Here is a 17491-nt window from a genome sequence, read left to right as displayed (position 1 = left end):
TATTACTTTACTTACAAATACTTTCTGTAGTAAATTTCTTCTTCGATAACAGCACACAAATATTTGCAGAAAACACATGCAGTACAGCGTGTACTTAAGACAACAGTTTCCAGATGTGACAAAGAAAAAATTACAGGCAAAGTCACAGATCTATAGCTATGGAATTTTCAGAAGCAGCTTTTAACCAAAGAGCAAAATGAAGGATGAACAAGCCACTCAATGTGGATAAAATCTGGAGAAGACCCGTGTTTCCAGAGTCTGTTATCCTTTCTTCCACAAAAGCAAAAACTGAGCAGACTTAATTGCAAAGGTTAATTACCATGCAAGCTTTGTCTGCATCTCTTACTGTGGTACATATTATCTACACCTGCCAATGAATGCACACAAATGTTCTGAAGGGGAGACAATCAAGACTTTTACTTCATCAGTTTTGAAAGTGTACAACTACCCTTTTTGTATAACGATGGCCCCATTAACTCCCTTTTTATGGGAGTCTTTATGTTTCTAGATACAAAATATAATTATTTTAGTGTACCTATTTCAGTTGGAAGGGACATACAACAATCATCTAGTCCAACTGCCTGACCACTTCAGGGCTGACCAAAAGCTACAGTGTGTTGTTAAGGGCATTGTCCATATGCCTCTTAAACACTGACAGGCTTAGGGCATTGACCACCTCTCTAGGAAGCCCGTTCCAGTGTTTGACCACCCTCTCTGTAAAGAAATGCCTCCTGTTGTCCAGTCTAAACCTCCCTAGCACAGTTTTGAACCATTCCCACATGGCCTATCACTGGATACAAGGAAGCACCTCCCTCCACATCCCCTGCTCAGGCAGGTGTAGAGAACAATGGGGTCACCCCCCAGCCTCCTTTTCTCCAAAACAGACAAACCCAAAGTCGTCAGATGCTCCTCACAGGACACTCCTTCCAGCCCTCTCAGCAGCTTTGTTGCCCTCCTCAGGATGCATTCAAGGACCTTCATATACTTTGTCAAAGATCAAACCTTCACCCTCACATCTGCAGCACCTACCAAATGATGATAGAGATAATGCCAAAATTAAATAGTTCTACTATTTTTCATCTAAGGTTGACTTTGCATTTGAAATACATGTTGTATTAAGCTGTTTATTGCTAAGCAGTAAATGTATAGGCAAATAAATGCAAATGCCAACAAATGAATACTGCTCTAACTTTAAGAACATCTGAGGAGAGATGACTATTGATATATCGAGTCCTAAAAGATGGTAAGTATATATCACAGTTCAGCCAAAGTTCTACTCACAGTCTTAAAATTGAATGTACATGTATCTAGATTAAGTACGCATGGCTCAAACTTTGTCAAGTCAAGCCACAGATGAATGTATCATCAAAACAACTGGTGCTTCTACAGAGTTCCAACATTAATTGTTCTAATTATGCTTAGTGTTCCCATTGACAAAAAGGTCTTTGGATGTTCAACTTCAGCAGAAAAACCTGTGAATTTCCTGCATTTCTTTATAAATTCTAGCCCCTTAGTGAGAAGGTCTGAATAAGCAGTCTTTGCATCATTAGCAGAGGGGAAATGACTAAGCTAGTATTTTTCCTGAAAAAAACTCAGAATGTTGTAAATTTCTTTCCAAGGTATCTTGATTATTAATGAAAATGGCACTATTTGATTTGCTAATTTGGTGAAAAATGCTGCAAGTAGAAAGACAGGAGTAAAATCTCAGAAACAGTTCTTGTACTTCACACAACTGCATCTGACCTTGACCAACGTTGGTGCAAAGAGCCCAGACAAATTAGATTTCACATTTACAAGAATTCCACACAGTGAACATCTGAGAATGTGAAAGCCTCCTGACAATTTTTCCAGGTTGTTCTCAAAAACAGGTAAGAATTTCCTTGTTAAAACATCAATTGGATCCCGATGGGAGTTACTTTAGGTAGGCCTGAGGAATAAGCAGCTTCAGAATTACGGCCTTTTCATCACAGTACAGCAGCTCAAGAAAAAGGACAAGAGCAAGGGATTAAGGAAGCTTAGCTATTGTTCACAATTCAAATTAATCTTTGAGTAGATGATGGGTTATAAGTGACAGATGAATAAGGAAGCAGAATTTTTAAGTAAACGTTGCTACTGCCCCACAGCCAGGAGGATTTGCTTAGCTGAACTACAGTTTCCTCATTGCCTAACTGACGCAATGACCAACAAGGTAAATTTAAGCTACAAAGCTTACCATCATTAATATCACAGTCAAAGAAGAAACACATTTTTATTTTCTTGCTTTTTACGCAGTAAGTCAACAGAGCAAATCAAGCAGCTAAAGCTTACAGAAAATAAACAAAAAAGGCAACAAATACTGGTGCCTGAACTCTCCTAGAAATCTCTTTTAGTCATTCGGAAAACCTTTTCATCAAGGTTAAGATATCAGACAGGTGTGCTCTAACAGCTGGTGTTCTACGATGGCTCATTGATATTGGATAAGACTAATATAATACACCCAGAAAAGCCTAAGTAAACATGAAGTAGCCGATATGTACTTCTCCTTTATGCAATTAATTAAAAAATTAATACGATTTTTTAATAAAAGCATAGGTATTACATTAGTCAAGTAGGGACAAGCTGCATCTTTTTCTCTCAAAGTGTGCATAAATATCCTTGACACAGTGAACGAAGAAAAAAACCAACCAAACAACCAAAAAAACCCACAACACACCACAACCCAAATTAGTTAAAACTAACCATACCTATTTAAAAATGCAGAAAAACAAAATGGGAATAGTTTAAGCAATCATGTGCAGTGTATTTAGACATCCTTTTGTCATACTATGTTGGTTGTGCCATGTCAAAACAAAAAATCTGTGGTAATAAGTAAAATTATTTTAATAGATTGGAATTAAGTTGTTCGGGACAGACCTGCAAAGCTACTTTGTTACACTGAGTAAGACAGAAGCCATATTTTTTAATTTCATTAAAGAGGTTTAAAATATTTTAATAAATGCATTCATGTTACAGGATTTTGTATTCTTGAGATGTAAATACAACAATAACTCTGTAAATCTCACAGAATAACTACATAAGCTATTTTACAAGAAGAATACACTTTTCCTTCTTTTCTATTAATGTATAAAGCCCTCCTTCAAGCTCTTACTAAATCTATTGATCTGTGAAACACAGTGCACTCCAGGGAGGCAATTCACTTGACGTTATGTATCAAATGATGAGATGAATAATGATCATACCATTTGGTAATTAAACGTCTTACAAACCTTTTAACTGACTGAACGTCAGAAAGGTCAAATGAGATCAAAACTATTTTTTTTGTGTTGTTTTCAATTCTTCTGTTAGCATACAAAAGTCATATTTAACACGGACTGTAATTCTACATGGCAAAACCAAATAATTAGACAACACACTTTTCATTTCTATATTATTACACAGTTTGAATACACAGAGAAATTGTTCTTTCATCCTACAGACCTATTATAATCTTAATTGTCAAGCTTTCAGAGAAGTATCCACTCACTAGTATAGTTCAAATAACTAGTGATGTTATTGGATTAAGGGAAATGAACAGCACATAGAACAAATCTAATACCAAATATACCAAAGCATGAAGCAATTAACATAAATCTCCTTGATAACTTCCTGTATAGTAGTAGAAATCTGTTTTTTTATTAGAGGACGAGTAATAGGCCATTTCAACAGTTTGAAGGCACTATCAGTGTCCATCGCCTTACACAACAATTTGGACATTTTATCTACTAAAATATAGTAATAACTTAAATGTTTGACAGCAAAACCAAATCCAAAATATTTAATAGTCACCCTCAAGTGTAATTTCATTAAACACTTTATTTTACCTGTAAATTGGGCAGCTTCAAAGGCAATCAAAAGACGCAGTAAAGATGGGTTTTTTTAGTACAGACTGCTAATATTGTGAAAATCACTTGCCTCAATGGCAAGTTTCTCTCCAACACCTCTGTCAAACATGGGGTTCCTACAAAAGTCAGTATCTATTCCCATATGAGTTTGGCATAACCTTATAGGTTGTCATGAATCAAGACCTTCATTGTCAAAAAGAATAAATTCTTCCATCTTCATTCAAACTAACATCAGCCTCAATGTCCAAATAGACTCAGATCCCAAGTATTAAAGAATGTCTCAGGATTTCCCTCTAGTTATTCTCCTAGAAAATGGAGAAATTTTTACTAGCTTTTGAAGAAAATATCCAATGTCTCTCTCAAAAACAAACTCAGATTCAGTCAACTTTCACAAACATACAATCGCATAAGCGCACAATCAAAATCTGAAATAACTAAACAACACAACCACTAACAGCCTGTATCTATATCACAGTTCTGTCCTGTAGAAGAGCAAACTGGCCACTCTCAAAAACCATCCTTAGTCTACTAAGGCCAGTAGAGCTTCTGCACAGCTTGAGCAAACCCAGAAAAGAGACGTTTCTGGGGCAGAAGCTGAAAAGACGACAGAGGATTTTTACAGGGCATCTAAAGAAATAAGGCAGCAGAAGAATATGCCACCCAAAGGGCAGAAATTTTCTGGGGAAGTCTCGCATCCATGCTGAGGACTGGCTGTTATTATGGGACATTAGAGAGATGTGGGAGATACCTTAATATCAACTGCCAGTTGCTCCCAGTACTTCGTCTTTCTTTGTCTCAAGGCTGGGAACAGAGGTCAAGTTCGCAAAAAGAGGTAATTAAATCACATGCTCTATCTTCTGGGATCATATAAATATTGGACAGGGTATTCAAGTTCATAATGCAATAACTTCAAAACACTGTCCTTGTCAAATACGTTCAATCAATCCAATATATAGCTTTTGCAGGCCTAATTAATCAAATACATTTAAAATATCTTGAACTAAAAATATTTCTGAATTACAAAATTAAAAGAATATAAATTATAAGACTGCAGAAACATTAGTACTTCCTCAGATCTCCATTTCTCATATAGTCCAAAAGTACAGCATTCAGCAAATTTTTAAGAGACAGAGAAACAGCAAATACTTATTTTTCTAAAAGTCTGACATGCAAAAATGTTACTTGACTGTAATTAACTGAAATATTCCATTGTCTTTCACAATGGAAAGTAAATAACGGCAGGACTTCCACAATAGAACAACTTCCCTTAGAAAGGCAAATAAACAGGTGGTCAGATCAAACCTATTTTAGGAGAGTATTATGAATGTGATTTAAGCACTGACCTGTGAAAACATTTTCTGTGGAGGCTCAAAGGCTTCAACATATGCTCACTTAGCAAACAGCTGCAGCAGCCACGGATGCTCCTGCCCTCTCCCTCCTTCCCCCGCTGTTTGTTACCTGCTCGACGCCAGAGCTGCCACTATTGCTCAGGGCTGGCAAAACGACCCTACAAGCACTCCTGAGTAACTTGTCTACAGAGCCAAGTAACGTGATTTAAACTGTTATGGAATTTCCACCGCCTCAGCTGGAGATCCTTTCCACATACATTTCCATTTTCCCTTTTTAAAGTGACAGGTTGAAGAAGAGAAAGAAGAAAGGAAGCAAACACAAGTTCTGGCATGGGGGCAATAATGAATTTCTGAGAGAGGGCAAAGATAGCTAGAACTGCAGCACCTGTTCATTAAATAATTATATGTTTTAGTTATTAAAAGGATTCTTGAAAATGATGATACTTCCACAGCGAAGGAGAAAGATGTACAAACGGGCATGCTTACCTTCCACATGCCTTGCAACACTACTGTTTAATTCTTTCATAAGTGGTGGAAAGAGAGAACTGGACTTGTATTATGCAATGAAAATATATCTTACAGCAAAGAGAAAACAAAGTAAAACTTAATGGCAAGTGGCCACGTAAGAAAGTTTCCATCTTGAAAGGAAGAAAGCTAAATATTCACCAACTTGATTGTAGTATGTATTGTTCAGATAGTATATACTAGTTCCAAATTAGTTGCAAAACATTTAAGACACAAGGTCACATGTCTTTGCCATATCACATTATCCATCTGCTCCAATTTGAAATATTTATTAGCTAAGCTCACCAAAATAATACAGAATGATATTAGGCTGAAAATTCAATTACAGAAACACAGGAACCTCTATATGTATTTCAGTACATCTAAAACAAAAATTAATTCAGTTTCTCCTTCAAGTATAACAACACTGAATTAAAATTACAGTATATTTCCCATTAGTGTAGTTATCTATAACACTATACTTAAGCAAAGTATATAGATTCTAGAATTAAATTTCTATTTTGTACATGCTAATGTACCATGTCCTACACCCTGTTCTTGAGAATCCACTGTATATTGTTCAAACTATTTCAAGCAGTTTTAGATTTGCAGTCTAAGATTACATACTCTGGTATTTTTTGCAAAACCTTCACTGGATCTGTCATCATTTACTGAATCTTCATATAGGTACTCAAATCTGTAGTTTGAATGTCAGAGAATGACCATATGAACCAAAACATGACCAATTTTGCTTCTGTAGATGACTCAAGTCCAGAAAAAAACAAAACAAACAAACAAAAACCAACCATCCAACCAAACAAACAAAAACAACAAAAAACCACAGTAAAAGCCCCTTCAAAAATTAAACTGTGAATGTTTAAATTTTGTAAAAAAATCTGAGGCGGTTAAGCATGGTTTTCTCCTGTAGGCTGTGACTGACAACAATTACTACTAAATAGCTGCTTTACAGAATACGCATTAAAAAAAAAAAAAAAAAACAAAAAAAAAAAAAACAAAACATAAACCATAAAAAAATCATTACTTCTTTCTTTGGTAGAAAAGAAGAAATCTCTCCCCAGGACAATTAACAAACAACACTTACAAATACAGAACTCATTTAAAATGACCTTTTTAGGCAGGTTAACTCTCCAGCAATCCAATAAACATCTATTCCATCTTCAAGATCCCATTTATTTTCAAGAACTAGATCTGCTGTTATTTCTTCCATCTGCAGTTACTTGTACTGAATGGCTTTCTTTATGGCTTAAATTTAAAGTATTTTAAATAGCTTGTTCACCACTTTTATCATGGACTGATTTCTGGATAAGGTAACTTCAGAAGCATCCTGCAAATTACTGAGTTACTGGAAAACATAGGATATAACAACATGAACAAAATAACAACATTTCCAGAATCACTTCAAATATGGTCAAATAAGAGACACTGCTGAAAAAAACAGCACAAATAAGTTGTTCTAAGAAATATGGGAAACCACATGTGGTTTCCTTAAATTTTATAGAAATAGAACGTAAACTACTGTTAAGGTTTCTATTTCTCTTGGTGAAATTAGCTTTTATTCTGTCTAAATCAGTCCATGTTGGACCACTCACAGGTCTCAGCATTTTCTTCCAGAAACTGTGGTAATACTTAATGGCTTTCCCATTTAACTAGAAAAGCCTATGAGAGATAGAAAAGACTTCATAACACAGAAATCGGCAGTGATTCTTTGTCTTGGATCTCCTATCATGGAAAAAAACAAGGCCATTCTATGTATATAACTAAAATCTAATTAAACTGATGCTCTCTGTTGCCTCCTCGGAAAGACAACACTAAGAACTTTATGTCATAGAAAGCAGACAAGTAAAACAAAAGGGTTAAAACAGGGGTTTCTGGCAGAGTTGTGTCTTCCTCTACTCCCTTCTACAGGAAGGCAAAGCTGCTGATGACCCTTTATCTTATTGCATGAAGAGACCATCAGATGAATGAGAAGGGCTTTCCTCCAGGAGGATGGGAAGCCCTATCTTGCTGGCATCACAGTCACTATTTTTTTTCTTGCTAAGTGTTGAAATTGTCTGTCTGAAACTGCTGTGAGAGCATGAAGAGTTTGACCAGCCACACAGAGTCATCAGCTTGGCAACAACAGAAGAAAGACCTCTCCAGAGCACAGCTGGTGCCGGTGCTCTGCATTGCAATAGAGTCATTTTCCCTCTTTAAATTAGGACCAGAATGGGAAAAACTGAGAATATCATTCACATTTCTTAGATTTATTAATTATCATATTGGTTATATGATTTTGACCAGCACCGTCCCTGCCACTAGCACAGCTAGCTGTGTAGTACGGCTAACAGTTAATCTGGAAATCCATCCTTATTATGTTTTTCCAGTCTGTCAACTCACTCCTGCAAGTCATTTTCAAATAACTCATTCATAATTTATTTCAAACCCAACATTTATGAAATCTCACAAGTATCCCACCATCCAATACCAACACCACAATCTGTTACAATAGATTTATTAACTTTAAAATACAAAATACGATTGATATCTAACACCAAAAAAAGAACAGATTTTGTTTAAGTATAAAGAAAAGAGCATAATTAATATATTTCTTATTTACAAGACTGCTTTCAAGGTGGGAAATGGAGGCTGTATCTGCAAACTTTGTTCAATTATTTCATAGTTATTTCCCTTATTGACTCTAAGTGAGCTCGACATAATTTATTGTACTAAACTAAACCACAGGTATATTGCTTTCTTCAAGAAGTGGTCCAACTAGGAAGAAGGAACCCACTGCTGTGATTAAAAAGACAAATACTCACTGTTATCCAGATAAAAGAATAAGAGGCATGTGTTATCTGTTCCATCTCAACTCACTTATTATGTATTATCTTATTGCTAAAAATAAAACAGACATACTACACTGTTCATCTATAGCAAGCCTTTATAAAATAAAAGTGTTCTGCAGAATATTTGGGGTTTGTTAACCACTATTCTGAACAGTTTGTAGCAATAGCTTTAGCAGTTCTTGTTTTTTGTATCACACATACTTATAAAAATGTCAGGGCTTATTTTAGCAACTTTACTTGTAATATTCAAAATTATGTCATTTAATGATTATTAAAAACTTACAAAAGTAACAATCTATTTCACAGAATTATTTTCTCATCTAATAAACTCACCCTCAGTTGATCTCAGATATCTCCATGTACTCTAGAAATATTTTTTTAAATTAAATTTTAAGAGACTGGTTATCCATCACCAGTCTCTTAAAGAATCAGAAGCAATAAGAAAAAAAAGAAAATCAGTATATCCATTACTATTAAAAAAAAAAAAAATCCCTCTGTTTGACAGAAGTAACAATTTAAACACCAATGGAAATTCTATTGAAAATGATTATAATATTTTCAACAATTATAGTTTTGGTAAAAGCTATTAACAGTTTAACATCAAGCCAGCAGACACCTTTTCCTGGTATATTGTGCATAAAAAGTATTCCCATCTGTTCAACGCTTTGGCTTTTTCATGGGCTTAAACCTGTCAAATTATTCCATTTGATTTCAGAGAATTCTCATATGGCAATCTATTTTATTTACTTTATCTTCAATAAAATGGTTGAGTGAGCATTAGCAACTATGAGACAGAAGTTTCAATCAGTCCTCTGGCAAAGGCGTCAATCTACATTAGACCTACTGTGCCGTGAGCTGCAGCCAGAAAGCTGGAGTGAGACAGGGCAACAGTGAAGGAGTGAGTGAGGCCTAATAAAGCAGCAGTGAAGAGAGAGAAAATTCTCCCTTGACACTACCGCACACTGCTTATATAATGCGTGTGCCTAGTTCAACACGCCACTAGCTCCTTAATAAAGCTGACAGCTAAAAAGGAGCTTCAGAGTCCAACTTTATTTTACATGACAACTACAGTAATGGTGCTCTGTTCTCAAGCAGGCTGCATTTAGAAACCTGTATTCAGTTCAGTTAAAAATTAAGAGTTCTCACCTCCCATTCATGTCACATAGAAAAAAGAATCATAAAATTATTAAGATGCATACCATCTCTCCTCATTTTGTACAATCACTTGAAAAAACCTACCAGATTTAAACTAGCTTTTCCTTTAGAATTTCTGTGCTAGAAACCACAAAGTAGTGTATTTGAGCAATAACTCATTTCTGAAGAAAGTATCATTAAGGACAAATTCCAAGAAATGTGGGGTATCACTCCTAGATGCTGTGAAAAGTATCGCCCAAAGCGCAAACTTTATAATAAGTGGTGCAAGTTTATATTTGATATAGGCTGTAAAAAGCAGCTCATTGTAATAACGCTCTTCCCAGCAAATCAGACCATTAAGCTTGTGCTTAATGTTCAGCTGAATCGAAAAGCTGGCCAGTCTATAGTTTGTTACTTTGTATAATCACAGCAAAAATTTACTACCTCATGGTTCCAGGCCACAAATTACATTCTATCAATGTAAACTACTTCTTGACAAAAGTTGCCTTCAGGTTCCCCAAATCAGTAATTTACAGCTATTCACAATTACCCTGGAAAGATAATTCAAAATTCCACAATAAACAGTGTCTCTGTTCTAACACAATTTCATTAATATGTAAAGTACTGTTTATGTTTCAGACTCTTCCTGGTGGAAACCAGACTGAAGACAAAGCCCATCAATTCCCATCCTATTACTTCCTGGAAAGCAGGTATCTTTTCTTTTCAGCATTATGCTGCGTATCCTTGTCCCCTTCACCTACAGCAGTATCAAAACTTATTTGCCTTCTGACTAGACACGTGGAAGGGTTGGCCTTCTTCATGGATAAAGTTAATGTCAATCCATTATCTAGCTGATGGAAAGACTCGTAAATCAGATTTTTCACATCACTCATCAACACCATCACCATCAATGAGTCTTTACATAACTCTTTAGAGAGCTATAGTTCAGCTTCAAGATAACTATTTATATACGAGATGTACTTTCGTACTTCTAACAATAGGATTATCTTTCCCCTATACAAAGTAAACATACATATATAGACTGAGAATGGGGTGATGGCCATGAGTTGTGGGGTTCATGTGGGCCTGGGGAGCTGACAGCCCTGGCTTGTGCAAGTACAAGTCCAGCACGTGGGTTGAGGTAACCCCCAGTATCAATACAGGCTGGGATTAGAGTGGACTGAGAGCAGCCCTGACGAGAAGGACATGGGGGTACTGGGGTATGAAAGATTGGACATGAACCAGCAATGTGCACTTGCACCCAGGCAGCCAATTGTATCTTGGGCTGCATCAAAAGGAGCATGGCCAGCAAGTCAAGGGAGGTGATTCTGCCCCTCTGCTCTGTTCTGGTGAGGCCCCACCCAGAGTTACCATGTCCAGCTCTGGAGCCCTCGGTGCAGCAAAGACATGGACCTGTTGGAGAGAGTCCAGAGGAGGCCACCAACATCATCAGAGGGCTGGATCAGCTCTCCTATGAGGACAGGCCGAGAGAGCTGGGGTTGGTCAGCCTGAAGAAAGCTCCAGGGAGACCTAACTGTGGCCTTTCTGTACTTAAAAGGGGCCAATAAGAAAGATGGGGACAGAGCTTTTAGCAGGGCATGTTAAGACAGGACAATTGGTAATGGTTTTAAACTAAAGGAGAGAAGATTCAGGGTACACAGGAGGAAGAAATTTTTTTACAACAAGTGGTAAAATACTGGTACAGGTTGCCCAGAGAGGTGGTAGATGCTTCATTCCTGAAGACACCCCAGGCCAGGCTGGATGGGGCTCTGAGCAACCTGATCTAAGTGAAAATGTCCATGCTCATTGCAGGGGGGGTGGACTTGATGACCTTTAAAGGTCCCTTCCAACCCAAACTATTCTATGCTTCTATAATACTTGGTAGTTATACAAAATGTATATACGTAAAATATGTGTACATGAGTCATGCTGTTTAAAGTCCTGTAGTACCAGTAAGAAACAGGAATGAACACAATGTCTCCTCTTCCACAAATTGCTAAAATACGATAGACGAGCTAGATCAGTTTAAGAATAATTAATACCACAACTCTAATTCAGTTCACTATCACAGAAAATATTAATATTTAGAAAATTTTCTTAGCTTTGTTTTCAAAGCCTAATTAACTCAGAAAATCCAGATGTAACTGTACCACTAACAGTCCCCAAAAGTGTGCATTTAAGCCATCAGTCCAAAAACGGAACATTTGTTCTCTGCTTTCACGTTTTTCCAATATGGAGTTTTCTCTTGATCTCAGTTTTTCCACATTAAACTCAAGTTTTCCAAAACTTACTCCTAAACAGCTAAGTGTTCTATTGAAAGACAGAGTAAAAAGCAAACAGATTTTTTGCTCTGCTAATTAAAAAGGTACTCATGAATGTAATTTTATTTGTATGTATTTCTATCACTACTTTTATAACTGAATCCCAGCTTCCAATCAGTGCAAAGACACCGTGTCCTGCCATAAAAAACTATCAACTCTAAATGACATACTGAAGAACTAGCACTCAGAATTTACTACTATTTCCTCAAGGACTACAAAACATTCCCTCTCCACTTGCACATGCTGCAAGAAATAGAGACGAGTGCTAAAAAGGCCAAAAAGATTTTGGCTTTCTTTACAGAAAGCATTTTTATAGATTGTATCTAACTTAAAGTTATGGAACAAAATAATGGAGGAAACAGAATAACAGTTACTTTCCTCCATACGCCTTAAGTTCCAGACACACAAGAATTCAATAAAATGATACTGCCAAACTATTATAGACAGACAAGTCAGTATTACTGCATTTCTTACAGTACTTGGTACAGAACATAGTAAATTTCCAGAAAAAAAAAGAAATCCTTTAAAAAATTAAAATCTCTTGTTGGCTCACCAGATTTCAATTACTACATAATTACTATACAATTTTTCTACACAGTTTCTATCAAACCCAACAGTTTTCTAAAATACCAATTCTGTCTATAAAGAAATGATCTAGTATTACTACAGACAAGTTACACCGTTCAGACATATGTGTATAAATATGTGACAGAAATCCATCATATTTCCATTGCTACCTAGAAAACAAAGAAGCTGACTGCCCATACTATTTTCTCAATTGAGTAATGTAAGAAAAAATATTGTTTTGCAAATATATTGCTACATATTAACATACAGCCATACACAAATTTATATGTGATGCCAGTAATGTCTACAGTTTCCCTGTATGCTCCTGTGTATCCTTTGATTTACAACATCACTAAAGTTAATATTTTATCTTTTCTTCTTTTTATGGTTTCACCATATTTGTACTGTACCCTTCAGGCCAGTGCCTTAAGTCCTTGGAAAAAGGTGAAGTTAAATCAGAAGAAAGGAATTTTCCTTTCTTATTACCCACTGGGTAAAGACAATCACAGTGAAACACATACCAGGACAGTCTTGTTTTGCACTGCTCTGAATTAGGTTAAAAAGGTCTGTAGTTTCTCCCAGAGGGTGTAACTTTAGAAAACTTGTTATAAACATAGTTTCAACACTAATTACTATCACCATCATTAAGTCCTCCTGGTAGCATTTCTTTTTCTTGCCCTTCTGAGGCATCAGTTCATGAAGATGGATATACCTAATATTATGGAGTATGTAGGTATATTTGAACATTTTCTCATAACTTAGCAGTTACTGCACATGGCATACAGGGAAACAATACGTAATTACTTCAGAAACAGTGGTGCTTATAGATGCAATTGGGCTTGGTTCCTATTATGGTGAGTTAGTCTTTTGCACCCTGCTGAAAACTGCATTATAAGATTTAGTATCAGGCATCAGTTGAGTATATTTTGTAGTTTAGACATCAAAATGTTGCCTAAAACTTTGAGTTTGAAAAATTCTGGAAATATTCTCAAGACACTTTCTACCCCTGTAGGAAAAGCATAATGTGAACAATTGCAACACTTAATGTGTAGATTAATTCTTTGTTGCAATAGCAAGTATGACAAATCTAAAATAGATAGTGGCATGTTAAGCTCTCAATTTACACTAATTCCTCCAGAATGTCTTTCTAAGGTAAAAGATCTGATATGCAGATGTACATGATTCACTCAAGATAGCTGCATAGGTCTGGAGCAAAGCAAGGTACCCAGTGCAGGAAAGCCCAGTGCAGTACTAGACCCACTAACAGACTTTCTACACAGGTAGGTCCAGACTGTTAACACAAAAAGCAGTTCAAACGAGATTGGAACTCATGGTTCTCAACATCATGGAATATTCCTGGTTACTAGTGGTACAGAGATCATCCTGGTTTCAGGAAACTAAGAATATCCAAACTCAGGGATTCATTACTATTTAATCTTGCCTTTTAAACTTTTTTTTTTTTTTACAAAAAATATTTATACAAATGTAGTCAAAAATAATTTTCTAACCAAATTTCCTTAATTATCCTAATGCGGCTCATGTAATGAAACCATGCAGTGAAATTTAACTCCAGGGTTCCAGAGCACTTGGTGAGAAAACCATGTTTTCACTTATTTTTGTGACAGACACTGAAAAAGCATGTAGGGAACACCTACAGAACTTAAACATTCTCTGCTCTCTAGTCATAATACAAGCAGTCATACTTCCCACTGAATCAGAGGATGCAGAGCTCAGCTATTTGAATATGGACTGGTAAGCAAGAACAGCAATTCCAGAAGAAAGTTGAAAAAAACAATATTTAAAGGTTTATGATGCTTGACCTGTACTCACCTGCTTCTTCTAAGCCTCAAAAAGACCTTTTTACTTCAACCTTCAACTGGAGTGATGTCCAAAATCAATTCCAGTACCATCATCCTGACAAGACAAAAATAAATGTTTGCAGCTATTTATAAAAGATATCATTTAATGAAAACAAAACAGAATTAGGCTATATCACACCCTCTAATTAGATCCAGATGTGCATAAGCTGATTCATAAGTATGCTGAAAGAGAAAGAAAGGAGTTATAATTCTTCATTTTTCTAGTTTGACATAAACATTTTGGTTGAAAGACGGAGCAATTTGAGAAAGATTCTCTTAATAAGTAGTCAGCTTAAAGAATAAGTTCACTGTAGTCCATAAGGAAATATAATTGTCTATCAAGTTTCTGCCTTGCAGTAGAGGGACACACAAAGTATCACCCAAAGTCTAGTCTTACTTTCTTTATTCTATTTTTATACCAAAGTACCTAAAGGCAAACAAGAAGGAGACTTCCCTGAAGTAGTTTGCTCTAGACAGAGAACTGCATATGGTATCACTACCAATAAGGTTAAAGTGTCATCTGAAGGAAGGAACAGAAGTTGGGAGACAGCACGCCAACACAATTTAAATCCAGATGCATTTTAGAAAGGACAAAAGGACAAGTAAAAAGAAAATACAGCTTTGAAGCTGAGACTGCAAGACAGCATTGAAGTGAGAACGTTGGATGAGGCAGAAGAAATAAAGACCATGCAGGTCTGTAGTATATTAGTATATTTAGATTACATCTACGCCTGAGCTGAAATCAACTGTTACACACTGGTGTACTCACACACACTCCAAAACAGAGGGGCTGAAGGTAAACTGTCTAATACACGTGGTTGAATAAATGTCTGGGAATTTTCTAGAGCAGTATTAGTTTGCAAAGACTAAAACTGTGTCAGAGACCTGGAAATATTTCCAAACATTGTTTAATTTGCTAATACAGACATAGCCTTAGTGCCTGAAACTCTGCTACTTCTGAAGCTGATCCTACCTCTCAATGGTGCCTCTTGGCAATTCTCTCTTGCCGACAAGGTCAGGCAGAAGCAGACTGCAGAGTAAAATGAATGCAGAATTTTATAAAGGACTGCTTTCCTACAGTTTAAAAAAAAATCTGTTCCAACTGGCATTATTAATACACACTTTGTTACAAGATGCTTGGACATTTAAAAGAGCTGCAGTTCTAACTTCTTCCTTTGTTTGTGGAGTGTAACAAAACCTGCTGGGAAGGTCGAAGTTCCTAGAAAACTGAAAGCTACCTGGCAGCCTCTGTAGTAGAGCAAGCGAAGAAGGAAGAGCAAAGAATGACAGGCTGGAGGAATAAACACTACGTGAAACCCCTGCACAGCAGGACAGCACTAGGAAATGAGAAGGAAATCTTATGAGCTCTAAATACAAAGAGAAAAAAAGAAGAAAATGTTGAAAACAAGTAAGGATCCTAAGGCAAATATGAGGAGGTGAAGATGGGTGGCATTCTTAAAAGTTGTTGGAAAGTAAAATATGTGTCAATGAAACTTTGTTTGATGGTCATGTGGTCACAGAACTGAAACGTCCAACCAGCAGAGAGAGCAGCATTCACCTTACTTTCGTATTTCCCATTAAAAGATTGCAGGTGTAGCTGTGCCTCTAAATCTCTGAAGCTTCTTGTGCACCTGAAGTCTAGGGAAAAATTCAGCTTATGGTTATTTCTTCAACAATACTTACTGTTTGTTAGCAGATGTTAACATGTAATATTCTGTATTTTGGTTTTTTCCTATATTCCTTTATGCCAAAAAAAATTAAAATACTCTGTTTTCTTAGCTTGGATCCTATTGAAAACATTTTGCTTTAGCTCAGAAAGAAAGCCAAGTTAGTTATGATATATGAAATCTTCAACCAAAACTTGACCTATTTTGGTAGAGAGAGTCTTCTCAGAAGGAATCTCTGGCAATAATATTTTATCATACTTATACTTAACATGAAAACAACCACACTCATTAATCTTGCTTGTTAAAATTTTATCTCTAGTCTTTTTGAAATATCAGGATTTCTAGAATATTTTGGAAGTTAGTAAGGGATATTTAAAGTGGGCAGAATCGCACAGGAAACATGACAGATATGTAACAGACAGGTGGCAGGTCTTGACTATAAAATTTTTTACCCGTATAAATCTTTCACTTTAGATACTTTTTACCTATGTTTCAAATACACTACCTTCCAGTGTGCTTTACCTGACAAAGGCAGCTGCCTCTCAAAAATAATATTACTTCTCTTATAAACACTGATTTGTTTGGACTTTTGTTTGTATCCTAAAACTTGGACCTGAATCATTCCAGCTGAGTCAGCATGTTCCATCCTTGGGACCACTGCAGTAAGATCATTATTTACCTATCCTATATGCACAATGCTTATCGAGATTTTTTTTCTTCAACATACAAAAATTCCATCTGAACCTTAAAAGTTTACATTCAAAGTCACAGAACTTGCCAACCAAAGCCTTAAAAGCATCCAGACAGAATTTTCCTTCTAAATAGAGTTGCAGTGATGCAAGTTCAAGCAATTCTGGCAGCTCAATGTAGTATTGTTTACTTAGGCAGGGTCACTCTCACCATGTGAACAGTAGAATGCAATTGAACTGAAAGTCACCTGCCCACCACTCGTCTTTGTCTTTCCTTTCAAGTCCCTAAAATTTAAGTTAAACACACAAATACCACAAACTTCTGTAATACCTGAGAAAAGTTCACTGGTAAAACACTAAATTAAATTGATATGCAGATGCTCATTAAAATGTAGATTTAGAGGAATCCTAATAAAAATTGTCTGCAAATGATAAAACGTGTAACCATTATGATTACCCACTTAGCACAGAAGCTTGATACGTGATAGAACCATTTTCAACACTGACAATGTTATGCAGCTGGTAGCATTTTGTCACACGATATGCTGCACTAAATTTTTTACATAATTAAGCATTATTCATTATGAGCACAAGTAACAGAATCTGGCTCTTATCTATGTGAATTCTCAGAGTTATTTCAGAAATCACTAGATTAAAAAATAGTTCAAAATTAAAGCCAAATTCATTCCTATATG

General features: G+C 36.1%; 1 protein-coding gene across 13 annotated transcripts in view; it reads right to left on the bottom strand.

The window, feature by feature from the left end:
• Positions 1 to 17491, bottom strand: part of FOXP2 (forkhead box P2) — a 420375-nt gene that overhangs the window by 278593 nt on the left and 124291 nt on the right. For 12 of the 13 annotated variants that reach the window (XM_071803310.1, XM_065841198.2, XM_071803309.1 and 9 more), the window contains one exon: positions 14412 to 14495. The exons of the other annotated variant lie outside the window; for it this stretch is intronic. The gene's annotated coding sequence lies outside the window, so the exon portion shown is untranslated. The remainder of the gene's footprint in view (positions 1 to 14411; positions 14496 to 17491) is intronic. 13 annotated transcript variants of the gene reach the window in all.

The sequence above is a fragment of the Patagioenas fasciata genome, chromosome 1, assembly GCF_037038585.1.
Source record: "Patagioenas fasciata isolate bPatFas1 chromosome 1, bPatFas1.hap1, whole genome shotgun sequence".
Lineage (NCBI taxonomy): Eukaryota > Metazoa > Chordata > Aves > Columbiformes > Columbidae > Patagioenas > Patagioenas fasciata.
This window is presented reverse-complemented; position numbering and strand designations above follow the sequence as displayed.